The sequence below is a fragment of the Phoxinus phoxinus genome, assembly GCF_949152265.1.
Source record: "Phoxinus phoxinus genome assembly, chromosome: 6".
Classification (NCBI taxonomy): domain Eukaryota; kingdom Metazoa; phylum Chordata; class Actinopteri; order Cypriniformes; family Leuciscidae; genus Phoxinus; species Phoxinus phoxinus.
Window position 1 is genome coordinate 42,800,223 of NC_136881.1, and position 13,927 is coordinate 42,814,149.

Consider the following 13,927-nt stretch of genomic DNA (forward strand, 5'->3'; position numbering starts at 1 on the left):
GTTCTTGTGTGTGTATATATATATATATGTCTTACAACTGCCTTGCCTGTTTAGCAAATATATGCAAATGTAATGCAAATATTATATAATAAAATGTGAATGTTAAAGCGATAGATCATGCCAAAATTTACATTCAAGTCATCCTTTACTCCTCTCGTGTCATTTCACATCTGAATGATCTCCTTCCTTCTGTTGAAAAAAATATTTTGAGAAATGTCTGTGTTTTTAATGGGGTACAGTGTTCAACACCAACATTACTCAAAATATCTTCTTCTGAATCAAAAAAAAAAGACATGACAGCAGTGATACAATAGTTATAACACTATGCTAATGACTTTTCCATTACAGCACAACAAGCATTTATAGATAGATCCATACTTCAGGGAAAAATCTTGTAACAGGTTTGCTGGGTTTATGGTTGGTATTGTTTTTCATGTTTAATACCTTTCCTTTTAATCTTTTGTACCTTCATGTCAGGTGTGTGTTGTTAGTAGACGTGACAGGTAATGTCCTGGAAAAACAAAAGACACACTAACACACCCATCTGAAATACACACCGGAGCAGGTTCAAACTGTAAGGTGTGTAAATGTTCACATACATAACATAATTGTGTGTTTGACTTTAATGAAGAATCTGCAGTGAAACAGGTTGTGTACTTTAATGAAGTAGTGAAGCAGGTTGTGTGTGAAGAACAGGTGACGCAGCTTTAGATGAACAGATGATCTTTGTTTGTTTCCACTGTGAACTTTCACTCTTTTACACGTCACTATTGCAATGAACAGTGCAAAATAAAGAATGAAATTAAAGCTTCTGTGTCTTTAAATAAACAATAGAGTTACAAATATAACTAAAATGCAACAAGTATTTACAGTATAAAAAGTGAAAAAGGAAGAAAAATGCTGTTGCCGGTTCTCTTCTCTTCATCACTAGTTCGATCCAATCACAGCATCCTCCCTGAGACAAGATGATGAACTTTACAGCCAAATAATTAATATTGCTTTATCTTAAAGTCTTTTCAATAAAACCAACTTTTAAGAAAGCCTTTGGATTATATTGAAAATGCTGATTCTTATGATGTAGAATCACAGTGCTGCTATAACCAGTAATGTAAATTTAACTCAGAGATTAGGTTAATTAGCCTATAAATCAACCAACAACACCACCTGACCAACCTTTCTCTTTGCTTGTCTGGCTGTTACAACTCAGTTTCATCAGCCCAAAACAAAAAGTAATGTTAAAGGAGAACTCCAGTGCAAAATGAACCTTTGGTCTAATTACACATTGTTAGCTAGTCAACCGTTATCTGAGATTTGTTTTCATGATTATCGAATGTAAATAGTTTTATCTCTAAAAACAGTTTAGCCTATAACGCTAGTATAACGCTAGTATATGGGGCATGGAGTAATGACAAATAAAAATCGCTTGTTAATACCACTAACAAGGCTCAAAATAGCCCCACACTAACACGGCAGCATAATGAGGGTCCCTACATGCAAACCGAAGCATTGAGAACTTTGACAGTGTCCAGACAGTTTAATGAGAAGATATTGTATACATACAGTCAACTTCACGTATATAAGCAGAATCCATCTTTGAAAAACAGACTCTATCAATCGATCTACGAACCACCGATCCAAATGCGCTGGACCATATGAGATTCCACACAGTTCAGCGCATTTGGATCGGTGGTTCGTAGTTCGACTGATAGAGTCTGTTTTTTAAAGATGGATTCTGCTTATATACGTGAAGTTGACTGTATGTATAAAATATCTTCTTATTAAACTGTCTGGACACTGTCAAAGTTCTCAATGCTTCGGTTTGCATGTAGGGACCCTCATTATGCTACCGTGTTAGTGTGGGGCTATTTTGAGCCTTGTTAGTGGTATTAACAAGCGATTTTTATTTGTCATTACTCCATGCCCCATATACTAGCGTTATACTAGCGTTATAGGCTAAACTGTTTTTAGAGATAAAACTATTTACATTCGATAATCATGAAAACAAATCTCAGATAACGGTTGACTAGGTAACAATGTGTAATTAGACCAAAGGTTCATTTTGCGCTGGAGTTCTCCTTTAAAATAATCCAAGGGACAAGAGCTCAACTATAGCAAACACTAATAACCATAATGGCGACTTACAATTGTGATTTTCTCCTCTGGTGATTCTGCTTGTTATCATCAGGTGTCTTCAATAATGATCAATTATCACTCAATTAATCACTTAATTATCTCATTAACTTTAACACTGCTTCAGTGTTACTTTAACACTTTTCAGTATTAATTTAAGGGTACGTTTACGCACCAACAATATGCTAAAAACAGAGAAGTTTTTCCTTTGAGTTTTCCGTGTACAGACGACACCATTGTCAAAACGATCCCCATTCACACGGATCCGCGGAAACGACTAAAAGCGCTGTATTCTGCTGCCAGGCCAGTAGATGGCGATGAAACACTATAGATTGACCACGTAATACACATGTGCATGTTGTCATCATTTTCACAGATTTACCTTTTTGTTGTTTACACAGAGACTTTCAAAAACTTGCACTTTAAAACCCGATTTTCAAAAGTTTGCATTTTCAGGACCCAAAACTCTGTGGTCGTGTAAACAAACGGCCAAAACGCATGAAACCTTTTAAATTTTTAGTTGAAAACAGTGTCGTGTAAACAGCCCCATTCACGAGTTTGTGTGCCCATATAATCTTAGCGGATTTGGCTTGCTGTCTGCTATAGAGGAGCTGAGAGAGGATAATCTACTCGATTGCCCGCTGTTACACAGGCAAAATATGCTACAAACGGAGGAGAAGGGGAGGAGCAGGGGAGGAGAAGGGAGGAGCAGGGGAGGAGCAGGGGGGGGAAAGACAGGAGAAGGGGAGGAAAAGGGTAAGAGAAGGAGAGGAGAAGGGGAGGAGAAGGCGAGGAGAAGGGGAGGAGAAGGGGAGGAGCAGGGGAGGAGCAGGGGAGGAGAAGGGGAGGAGAAGGGGAGGAGCAGGGGAGGAGCAGGGGAGGAGAAGGGGAAGAGAAGGGGAAGAGAAGGGGAGGAGAAGGAGAGGAGCAGTGGGGGAGAAGGGGAGGAGCAGGAGAGGAGAAGGGGAAGAGAAGGGGAGGAACAGGAGAGGAGAAGGGGAGGAGAAGGGGAGGAACAGGGGAGGAACAGGGGAGGAGCAGGGGAGGAGAAGGGGAGGAGCAGGGGAGGAGCAGGGGAGGAGCAGGGGAGGAGAAGGGGAAGAGAAGGGGAAGAGAAGGGGAGGAGAAGGAGAGGAGCAGTGGGGGAGAAGGGGAGGAGCAGGAGAGGAGAAGGGGAAGAGAAGGGGAGGAACAGGAGAGGAGAAGGGGAGGAGCAGTGGGGGAGAAGGGGAGGAGAAGGGGAGGAGAAGGCGAAGAGAAGGGGAGGAGAAGGCGAGGAGAAGGCGAGGAGAAGGGGAGGAGAAGGGGAAGAGAAGGGGAGGAGAAGGGGAAGAGAAGGGGAAGAGAAGGGGAGGAGAAGGGGAGGAGAAGGCGAGGAGAAGGGGAGGAGCAGTGGGGGAGAAGGGGAGGAGAAGGGGAGGAGCAGGAGAGGAGAAGGGGAGGAGAAGGGGAAGAGAAGGGGAGGAGAAAGAGAGGAGCAGTGGGGGAGAAGGGGAGGAGCAGGAGTGGAGAAGGGGAGGAGCAGTGGGGGAGAAGGGGGGGAGAAGGGGAGGAGCAGTGGGGGAAAAGGGGAGGAGCAGGAGAGGAGAAGGGGGAGAGAAGGGGAGGAGCAGTGGGGGAGAAGGGGAGGAGCAGTGGGGGAGAAGGAGAGGAGCAGTGGGGGAGAAGGGGAGGAGCAGTGGGGGAGAAGGGGAGGAGCAGTGGGGGAGAAGTAGAGGAGCAGTGGGGGAGAAGGGGAGGAGCAGGAGAGGAGAAGGGGAGGAGCAGTGGAGGAGAAGGGGAGGAGAAGGGGAAGAGAAGGGGAGGAGCAGTGGGGGAGAAGGGGAGGAGCAGTGGAGGAGAAGGGGAGGAGCAGGAGAGGAGAAGGGGAGGAGCAGTGGGGGAGAAGGGGAGGAGAAGGGGAGGAGCAGGAGAGGAGAAGGGGAGGAGAAGGGGAGGAGAAGGGGAGGAGCAGTGGGGGAGAAGGGGAGGAGAAGGGGAGGAGAAGGGGAGGAGAAGGGGAGGAGAAGGGGAGGAGCAGTGGAGGAGAAGGGGAAGAGAAGGGGAGGAGAAGGGGAGGAGAAGGGGAGGAGATGGGGAGGAGAAGGGGAGGAGAAGGGGAGGAGAAGGGGAGGAGAAGGGGAAGAGAAGGGGAGGAGAAGGGGAGGAGATGGGGAGGAGAAGGGGAGGAGAAGGGGAGGAGATGGGGAGGAGAAGGGGAGGAGATGGGGAGGAGAAGGGGAGGAGAAGGGGAAGAGAAGGGGAGGAGAAGGGGATGAGAAGGGGAGGAGAAGGGGAGGAGATGGGGAGGAGAAGGGGAAGAGAAGGGGAGAAGATGGGGAGGAGAAGGGGAGGAGAAGGGGAGGACAAGGGGAGGAGATGGGGAGGAGAAGGGGAGGAGATGGGGAGGAGAAGGGGAGGAGATGGGGAGGAGAAGGGGAAGAGAAGGGGAGGAGAAGGGGAGGAGATGGGGAGGAGAAGGGGAAGAGAAGGGGAAGAGAAGGGGAGGAGAAGGGAAGGAGATGGGGAGGAGAAGGGGAGGAGAAGGGGAAGAGAAGGGGAGGAGAAGGGGAGGAGAAGGGGAAGAGAAGGGGAGGAGAAGGGGAAGAGAAGGGGAGGAGAAGGGGAGGAGAAGGGGAAGAGAAGGGGAGGAGAAGGGGAGGAGAAGGGGAGGTGAAGAGGAAGAGAAGGGATGCTGCAAGAATGACGATAAATGCAAGAGGCAGTAACGTAAGCCAGTAAGAGGCTGTTTTTTATACTTTGGTGTTAATTAGAAGGTTAGATGGGCGTTCTCCTCCTGAAATTACACTAATAACTTTACTTCGGACAGTAATTGTTTCTCATGTGAACGTCTATAAAAATTAATTTGCATGGCACCTCAGTGATAAAAGTCATGCACTCGGATGGCGATTTATTGACGGTGGACAGGCGAGTTTCGTAATCCTACGAACCCGCGAATGCGCTGCTTACATGGTCAGTCGCATGATTGTTTGCTGTAAATAAAATGTAATATGCTTGGAATAATACGTTTAAATTAAGTTATTAACAGGAAAATAATGTTATATTTATTATTTAATGATTTAAATCTCATTTTTAAAACTAGGAAGCTAGCGCGTACGCTATATTTGAAATGGGTTTCTATCTTATAGTTTTATGTCAAAAGCTGTCATTTTAAAAAATATGAAAAATAGCGGGAAACAATATAATGCAGTTGAATATGCTGTTTGTCATCATTGCTGATTCTTGATGTCTGTGTGTGCCTACATGAATAATTTAGTGCTTTATGCTGTGAAATCTCAGTTCTGTAATCAACAATATAACTCTAACTCTGAGATTATAGGCTCATATGAATTCAGTGATTCAGATCAAAACACAACCAACACATGTGTTTGTTTATTCGTTTATTTGTTTATTCGTTTAACCTTTTTTTTTTTTAATGAGGACAAATGCGATTCAATGGAAGGAGAATAAACCATTTGAAGCGCTGCAATATTAACTTTTAACTTTTGCACAATAATTATTTTTTTTATCTTTGTCATTTTACTTAACTCAGATATTACTCTCATGAATTACACAATAATAAATACAAAGTCTGAAGTGATTGTGAAAAGTGAAAGTGTGTATGAATGGAAACAACAGTTTATTTGCTCATCTGTTCCTGCATTAAACAGAAGAACAGATTGACTGGTTTCTCTTGCATTAAAGCACTGGATGTTCTCATTGTTCTTGTGAACACTTGAAGGAAACCTGATGTGAGCTGTTTATTCTGGCTCAGGTGAATCTGAATGACTTTTAATCAGTAATGACTTCTTTAATCGCACACATTATATCTGTGTCTCGTTTCAAAGGCTGCGTCCTCCAGAGGTCACATTTGTCGGCCGCATATGTCATAAAGGATTTCTTGTTTCAGAACAGTAACATTATAACATTGACAGTTATTCCTAGGAGTTAAAGGTCAACTGTGCAGGCGAGCCATAAAGAACATCACTGAGGCTGCCGAAAAAGCCTCACGATGGCTGTGGATCCGGAGGGGAGATCCATGGAGTAGCATGCCACTTGGACACAGGCCGGGGACTGATCACCCCCGGCAGGGTCACCCGGGCGAGGGTGTCTGTTGATTTAAGACCCAAAACACCTGTTGGCCCCGGGTTCATCAATGATGACGTGTCCAAGTAGCACCTTAAGGTGTATGTTAGAACGTTTACTTCTGGCTCAGCCAGTGACTTCTGGGAAAGACCGGATGACGCCCATGAATAGTATGGCAACAGCTGGAGTGACAGCTGACAGCCCGGAAAGACGGCACCCGGGGCAGTGAGGGTTAGCAGCCCGAACTGCAGCTCCTGTGAAGGAGCACCCAAGCAAGCTACGAAAAACCCTTCTGAAAAATACCCCCAGGGATTCCCGAGAGGGGGGGAGAATGAGAATCCCAACCGGACAGACTTTCAGGCTTTGACCCAAGCAAACGGACAACCGACAATGAGCACAGTATGTATCTGCGGCAAGGTTTGCAAAAACCCGACAGGTCTGAAGATTCATCAGACAAAGATGGCCTGCCTTAAGGGTGGGCGAATGCAACAACGCACAGGGGCAGTAGCCAGTACCTCAGTTTCTGGAGTGCCGGTTGCAGAACCTGGTCAGACGGAGGAGGAGCCAGGCCCGGAGCCACACCACAGTGCCCGGAACCTCCAAGCAGCACCAGCCTCTTCTCAAAGCAAAAAGCCAGAACAGCGTCGGGTGAAGTGGCCTGCCGCTAACAAGAAGGATTGGCACCAATTCGATGAGGACCTCGATAAGATCCTGGAGACAACATGCAAGGGGAATGTTGAACAGAAACTCCATACCATGTGCACCCTCACAATGGGCATAGGCGCAGAGCGGTTTGGCGTCACAGAAAAGCGTGGCACAACTACTCCATCACGACCAAACCGGCGAGAGGTAAAGATCAGCCAGCTGAGACAAGATCTATGATCCCTGAAACGCCAGTACAAGGCAGCAAAGGAGGAGGAGAAAACGGCCCTGGCAGAACTCAGAGAGATCGCAAGGAGGAAGCTCACCACACTCAGGCGGGCGGAGTGGCACCGAAAAAAGGGCAAGGAGCGGGCCCGCAAGCGTAAGGCATTTATCTCAAACCCCTTTGGCTTCACTAAGAGACTCCTGGGGCAGAAGAAAAGCGGCAACCTCAAGTGCTCTGCAGAGGAGATGAACCACCACCTCAGTCTTACATTCAGTGACTATGCTAGGGAACAAGATCTCGGCCCCTGCGAGAAGCTCATCGAACCTCCAGAACCAGCGGCCCAGTTCAACATCTCCGGGCCCACTTTGAAAGAGGTGAAGGAGGCGGTAATGGCAGCAAGATCAAGTTCCGCTCCTGGTCCCAGCGGAGTACCTTATAAGGTCTATAAACAGTGCCCAAGGCTACTTGTTAGACTCTGGAAAATCCTGAAGGTGTTTTGGCAGAGAGGGAAGGCGGCTTCCCAATGGAGATCAGCCGAGGGGATCTGGATACCCAAAGAAGAGAATGCAAGCACCATAGAGCAGTTTCGCATAATCTCGCTGCTCTGCGTTGAAGGGAAAATCTTCTTCAAGATCGTGTCCCAATGGCTAATGGAGTTCCTCTTGAAGAACGGGTACATAGACACCTCAGTGCAGAAGGGGGGAGTCCCAGGAGTACCGGGATGCTTAGAACACACAGGAGTGGTGAGCCAGTTGATCCGGGAGGCCAAGGAGTGCAGAGGAGATCTAGCCGTACTCTGGCTGGATCTTACCAATGCCTACGGGTCTATACCCCACAAGCTGGTCAAAGAAGCACTGACAAGACATCATGTGCCAGAGGCGATCCGCAACCTCATTCTAGACTACTACAGCAGTTTCAGATTGAGAGTTTCATCAGGAACGGTGACATCTGACTGGCAACGGCTAGAGAAGGGAATTATAACCGGCTGTACAATCTCGGTACCACTCTTCGCTCTAGCCATGAACATGATCGTCAAATCAGCAGAGGTGGAATGTAGAGGCCCCATGTCTAGATCTGGTACTCGGCAGCCACCCATAAGAGCCTTCATGGATGACCTTACCGTGACAGCAGCTTCAGTTCCGGGATGCAGATGGCTTCTTCAGGGGCTCCAACGCCTCATCCTATGGGCAAGGATGAGCTTTAAGCCAGCCAAGTCCAGGTCCCTGGTTTTAAAGAAAGGCAAAGTGGCCGATCGGTTCCGCTTTACCTTGGAGGGGTCACAAATTCCATCAGTAACTGAAAGACCTGTCAAGAGCTTGGGGAAGATCTTTGACAGCTCCCTGAAGGACACAATCGCTCTCCAACAAACCAGAAACGACGTAAGGAACTGGCTCACTGCAGTCGACAAGTCGGGGCTCCCGGGAAAGTACAAAACCTGGATGTACCAGCACGGAATCCTGCCGAGGCTTCTCTGGCCCCTTCTCGTATACGAGGTACCCTTGACAACGGTAGAAGCACTGGAGAGAACCATCAGTCAGTTCCTCAGGAGGTGGTTAGGGCTCCCACGGTCCCTGAGTAACATTGCCCTCTATGGCCATTCCACCAAGCTGCAGCTTCCCTTCAGCAGCTTGTCCGAGGAGTTCAAGATCACCCGTACCAGGGAGGTCTTGATGTACCGAGATTCATCCGATGCCAAAGTCTCCTCAGCTGGAATCTGTGTTAAGACGGGAAGGAAGTGGCAGGCTCAGGTAGCGGTGGACAGAGCGGAGGAGCGGCTGAGGCATGGAGTCTTGGTTGGCAACGTGGCAGTGGGACGTGCAGGCCTGGGCAGTTTTCCTAAGCCACGTTACGACAAAGCAAGAGGGAGGGAGAAGCGTCAGTTGGTGCAGGAAGAGGTGCGGACAGAGGTGGAGGAAGACCGCCTGACCAAGATGGTCGGTATGCAACAGCAAGGCGCCTGGACTAGGTGGGAGAACGCCGAGCAGCGCAAGATTACCTGGGCAGAGTTGTGGAGCTCTGAACCACTGCGCATCAAGTTCCTCATCAGTTCGGTGTACGATCTTCTACCTAGCCCATCCAACCTACACCGCTGGGGCTTGGTAGACTCACCAGCATGCCAATTGTGCCAAAGGAGCGGCACATTGGAGCATATCCTCAGCTGCTGTCCAAAGGCTTTGGGGGATGGGCGGTATCGCTGGCGTCATGACCAAGTCCTCAGGGCTTTGGCAGATACAATCATCGCAGCGATTCAGAGCAGTAAGAACCAGCATCCCTCCAAGCAAACCATCTCCTTTGTCAGAGCTGGGGAGAAGGCACATCAGCAGCCACGCTCCCCAGGTGGGCTCCTCGCCAATGCAAGAGACTGGCACCTTCAAGTGGACCTGGGAAGGCAGCTCAAGTTCCCGAATTACATCACGGCCACTTCACTCCGCCCAGACGTGGTGATAACATCTGAGTCGACCAGGCAGGTGGTCATTGTTGAGCTTACGGTCCCCTGGGAAGACAGACTGGAGGAGGCAAATGAGCGCAAGAGAGCCAAGTATGCGGAGCTAGTGGAGGAGTGTAGGAGCGGCGGCTGGAAAGCACGCAGTGAGCCGGTGGAGTTCGGATGCCGGGGCTTTGCTGGGCGGTCGTTGCTCCGAACACTCAAAATCCTAGGAGTTAAAGGTCAACTGTGCAGGCGAGCCATAAAGAACATCACTGAGGCTGCCGAAAAAGCCTCACGATGGCTGTGGATCCGGAGGGGAGATCCATGGAGTAGCATGCCACTTGGACACAGGCCGGGGACTGATCACCCCCGGCAGGGTCGCCCGGGCGAGGGTGTCTGTTGATTTAAGACCCGAAACACCTGTTGACCCCGGGTTCATCACTGATGACGTGTCCAAGTAGCACCTTAAGGTGTATGTTAGAACCTAATAAAGCATAAAGTGTTGTAATGTTTTTCTGAAATGAAGCCGCTTCAATGACGTGACAAATGAAACCTCCGGAGGACTCAGCCTTCGAAATGAGACAGATAAAGATAAAGTTAGTTTATATATTTACATGTGTGCCGTTAAAGCCCATCTGTGTTATGACTAATACTATATATGTCAGCCTTTCTCAAACTTTTTTCAGTCAGGGCACCTTTCAAAAGTGCATAAAATCTCAAGGCACCCCAGTGTAAAATATAATTTAAAACACTGCATAACCCAAATATAAATGCAAAAGTCCTGTTTATTTAGACAGGACAGTAATGAACAGAGCATGATACGAACTGTAAATAACAATAACAATAATAACAACAACTTTATAGCAACTTTATAGCACCTTTAAAAACACAGGTTTGCAAAGTAATTCACAAAATAATTAATCAGAGACACAAATGCCATAAAACCGTAAGAGGTGGACCGCCCAATACAAGAACCCAACAACATATCCAGACCAGGAGAACAGGAGAAAATGAAGTGCAGGATGCAGTTAAAATAAAATAAAAAGGGGCAGACATGACAAAAATAAATAAAATCAGATACAATACGATAAGAAAAAGATGCATGTTAAAAAATGCACCAGAGATAAGCAGGAATGTTTTTTCCATATAGTACTTGTTTTCATCCGTGCCATATGCGCATGCACACACACCCACATACACATACACCCAGAAAGATCTACATAAGCGCATGCACAAGCCGGGGGTATTATCCCTATTATCAGGGATATTAATAGTATTAATTATTAATTAATTATTATTATTATAGGTATATCTGACTATACCTACATCCAAAAAAAGAAAATAGGGGAATGATATTACATGCGCTTCATGAGGCGGTCTCTTGCTCTCTCTCCCTCTCTGCCGTGCACGCACTACGCGGTTTGGAGCACAGTCTATGTCTCGCGGGCGCGCTCGCTCTAGATTCCGGGAGATTTTAACTAATTTGCGGGCATCAGTGAGCCGCTATCAATATGCGGGAGACTCCCGGGAGACTTGGGATGTCTGCATTTGGTGGGAGCGGCGGCGCTGTCCTATAATGTTAGTTGTCACCCTGACATAACAGTTCGTAGAATTTGCCTATAATGTAAATTACTTGTTATTTTATTCGAGCTTTCTATCTATTTGCTAAAAAATAAAGTGAAATAGGCATTCATTAGTAGTAGGCTAAATAGCAGCATGTTGAAATGATGTGCCAAAATGCGTTTTCTATTAGGCTACAATGAAAATATTGTACAGTAGCATCAGATAAGGTCAGGTTTGCCGAAGTGCGTTTAATTTATGCTATTTGTTTATTTTTGTCCCTGTTCGCCGATCGGAGACGGAGTTCACTACTGATATTGTTATAGGTAAGAGCTTTCTAGTCTCCTTCCATCGCCCAATCAGCGGATGGCGGGCAGTGCGGTTTTGAAAATTTTTCAAAAACGCTTTTGCGGATGGATGGCGGACAGATGAGTTTTGTGATGCAAAACTTTGCGGATGAAATAATAGCCCATTCGCGTATCTCTAGGGCGCGGCTCCCTTGGGGGCTGAAGCGACCCCGGTGGGGACGTCATGACAGTTACTGATGTGAGACGGATTTTTATGGTTAATTTTATATATATATATATATTTATCTAAAATGAATTTACAATTTTATTAATCCGTTTATATGTTTAAAAAGAAGAATGTATTTATGTAAATTAAAATATATTTATATGAAATGTCAATTTTTTTTTTTTTTTTGCCTACGTAATTTTTTGGCGGCACCCCTGACACAGTCAGGGGGCACCCCAGTGTGCCGCGGCACCCACTTTGAGAAAGGCTGATATATGTTAATGCAAATGTAAATTATTAATAGAAATAGCATGCAACATTTAGTTTAATCTGAATATAATTTCAGGATGTATTCTGAGCTCTATGAATTAATTTAATACTGTTTTATGAGAGATTCAAATTATATTGGAAACATCAGGAATCAATGGAGCCAACTTGACAAAAATATATCATGTATTATAATTACAAACAGAGTCTTATTTTGGCTCTAGAAAAGGAAAAATAAAATAAAAAAACTGAAAAATCATGCTTGACAAAATGTCACTCAAACCAATCAATCAATTAATCTGAATTTTACTTTTCTGAGTAAAAACGGCATAGTATGTGAACAGTCCAGATTACTAGATTTTTACAATTAAGTTAAGACATTGAATAAAGTTAACTAAAAAGTGTTAGTTAGAATCACTGTTGGATTTTACAGTTCAGAATAAATAAAAACAGCAAAAAAACTCTTTAAGATAACGCAATATTAATAATGCGGCTGTAAAGTTCATCATCTTGTCTCAGGGAGGATGCTGTGATTGGATCGATCTTGTGATGAAGAGAAGAGAACCGGCAACAGCATTTTTCTTCATTTTTCACTTTTTATACTGTAAATACTTGTTGTTTTATTTATATTTGTAACTCTATTGTTTATTTAAAGACACAGAAGCTTTAATTTCATTCTTTACTTTGCACTGTCCATTGCAACAGTGATGTGTAAAAGAGTGAAAGTTCACAGTGGAAACAAACAAAGATCATCCGATCATCTGAAGCTGCGTCACCTGTTCTTCACACACAACCTGCTTCACTGCAGATTCTTCAAAACATTTTTCCTTCCTTTGTTCATGTGATCATTTACATGAAACATTCCTCATTTTACAGTTTGAACCTGTTCAGGGTGTTTGTTTTTCAGGACATTACCAGTCACATCTACTAACAAGACACATCTGACGACCTAGGAACAAAAGATTAAGGCTATGTTTACACGTGGACGGCTATTTTCATAAACGGACATTTCACCCCTATTCGTTTTCAAAAATAACCCTGTGCACACGAACCCGTGTATATGCCGTCAAGAGCATGCCAAACCTGTAGGTGCCAGTGTAACGAGAAGCTCAAGCCCATGTTAGCCAATCAGAATCCCGAAAATAATCACATACTGTGACGTCGACTGCCTAAAACTCAGTTTTTCTCAGTTTACATGCAAACGTGCAAACTGAGTTTTCCAAAATCTCCACTTTGGCCGGAGTTTTTAGAAAGAATCGTTTTCAGAGGAGAATTCTCCGTTTGCGTGTAAACGAGGGGCACAACCGAAGGGAAATGTCTCCGTTTTTCAAAATAATCATGTACGTGTAAACGGGGCCTAAAATGAAATATATTAAATATGAAAAAAACATAAACTATAAACCCAGCAAACCTGTTACACACAGCAAAAACTCCACAATCAAGAGTGTAAAGTGTTAAAATATGAGTGTTAAATGAACACTGAAGCAGTGTTAAAGTTAATGAGATAATTAAGTTATTAATTGAGTTATGATTGAGCATTATTGAAGACACCTGATGATAACAAGCAGAATCACTGAAGGAGAAAATCTATTTTTACTGATCAGTGTTTGCTTTAGTTAGGCTCATGACTCTTAGGTCATGAATATTTTTAAGGGACAACTTTAAATATTTTTTAATATTTTTAACCAAAACTTACAAATGTGGACAAATGCAAACAGCAGTGATTCACATTATATCCTGCAACATCTCGGTAGAACTGGGACTAACGCAAGGATCCTATTTGTGGACTTCAGTTCGGCATTCAGTGCACTGTTAACCCTTGCTGTAAGAAAAGGAAGAATTCTGACAATATTATACCATTTTCCATTAAAACAGTAATATACAGGAATATACCTACAGGAATATACTGTGAATTAACAGCGCTCAAAGTCGACACTCAGAGGCTGTTTTCCCAATCTCACCCTATACCCTCATTCACTATTCCCTACACTAGTTCACTAATATAGTCCACTTGACAGAGTGAATGAAAAGAAGTGAGTGAATTGAGACACTGATGAACTCGTGATAAGCAGAATCACTGAAGGACAGAGAAACAA

General features: G+C 45.0%; 1 protein-coding gene across 1 annotated transcript in view; it reads right to left on the reverse strand.

Annotated features, from left to right (window-relative positions):
- The window catches only part of LOC307001029 (deoxynucleoside triphosphate triphosphohydrolase SAMHD1-like), a 138,456-nt gene that overhangs the window by 25,371 nt on the left and 99,158 nt on the right, over positions 1 to 13,927 (reverse strand). The gene's annotated exons all lie outside the window — the stretch shown is intronic.